Consider the following 1,860-nt stretch of genomic DNA (forward strand, 5'->3'; position numbering starts at 1 on the left):
TAATGCTTCTTCACTGCACGTTTGGTCAATTTGAGCCTGCAAAAGTTAGTAGAAGTCTTCAATTTCCTTCTCTTTGGTTTTAACTGTGAGTGTGTATATTTTAATAATAGTTTTACTAACAGGTTTTCCTAGTACACATATGGGTGGTATCCTATCACAACATTGTCCTAAAGGACAGACCTAGAAATGATATGTTTAACCTTTAATGCAATGCTATTCTTTCTCAATATTTCATCCCCAGTCCAGCAGGTCATATAATTATCTGATCCAAAGTTGCCAATGTTAGTCCATCTCTTCTCACTAATATGTAGTATATAGATTTATATGCATTATGTTTCCTTTTTGACAACTTCCAGTTTTCCTATGTTCATAATTCATATATTCCACATTCAAATTACTAATTAATGTTTTCAAATGTTTCTCCTCATTTTTTATTGACTTTTAACTTGGTTTTACCTCTAACACCATAGTTACCCATATTCCTCTATTGTTTATAGGGTTTTTAAAGGCCAGTCCATTCAGAAGTGGATGGCCCATCCTGCTTTCTGGTTTGTCTTAATCTTGGAACTATGTGGAAAACTTTCCACCATGGGTGACGCTGCTTGGCATTTGAAACACCAGTGACATTGCTTCCAGCATCACAGTAACACACAAGTTACTCCAGTATAGCAAACTGACAAACAATTCCTGTACTAATAAGAGAAATGATAACCTGGCATACACACATTTAAGCTATAAAATAAGAAGCAATGTGCAAATCACTCCCCAGTACAATAAATGGATAGATATGTTTTCCTCTCATAGTAAACCATAGAACCAATCAAGGATAAACAGAAGAAAGATAAGGAGTTTTCTTTTAGGGCAGTGAAACTTTTATAACATGCTTTTAATGGTGGATGCATGACAACATACCTTTGTCAAAACCCATAGAATTTTATCAGTATAATAGTGATATTTAACATACGGAAATTTTTAAAAAATCATTTCTGAGATTTAAGAATGCCAGCATGGAATGTAGACAGGAGATGATGAATTTAAAAAAAATAATAAATTGATTTGGAGGTCCATGAATGTCAAGAAGAAGTGTAGACAAGGACAGAGACCCTAACCACATTATAAATATATGTAATAGCCTTACAAGAAAAGTATAACCTTTTCCGTGGGCCGGAAAGCCTGAGGGGATGAATTGCTCCTCCTTTCCTAAAGCCCAGCCACAAATCTCAAGACCATTTAAGTCAGCAGCAGGTGCCAATGGATGCTAGAAGAAAGAAGAAAGCTTCAGGAAGACTCATGGGCCTTACAGCCAGAAGAGGGGCCAATCTAAGTAGCATGTAGCTGTTGGATTGAATCATATTTCCTGTTGACTACAGAGTATAAATAACTCCTCCCTGCCTCTGTGTAAACTGACACCATTTGGGGTCTGTCCTGCCTACGCTTAGGTGTGAATTAAACATTGTATTGCTACAGATGGCCTCCAGTGTTGTTTGTTGGCATGGTTCTCTGGGTTAGAACTAATTAAGGGACCAAACTAGAACCATTAAAGGATGTGAGAGAGAAAAGGTGCTGACCTACATAACTTCTGAAATTAGTGGAAACTAAAAGACTAAAGGCAAAAGAAACCATACATGTATATTATACTCTGATTTTTCCCCCTGATGAGTTTAAGGGGAAGTAGTGGCTTAACAAGTTTGCAAAACCTATTTAAGGAGCCCTGGTGGCATTGGTTATGTGTTAGTCTGCTAAGTGTAAGAAATTCAGTGGTTTGAATCCACAAAAGAAATGTGAGTAATCTCTTTCTATAAAGATTTATAGCTTCAGAAACCCAATGGAAGACGCTATATTGTTGTTGTTGTTGTTGTT

The sequence above is a fragment of the Elephantulus edwardii genome, unplaced genomic scaffold (assembly GCF_000299155.1).
Source record: "Elephantulus edwardii isolate Elephantulus edwardi_28Jun2011 unplaced genomic scaffold, EleEdw1.0 scaffold00054, whole genome shotgun sequence".
Lineage (NCBI taxonomy): Eukaryota > Metazoa > Chordata > Mammalia > Macroscelidea > Macroscelididae > Elephantulus > Elephantulus edwardii.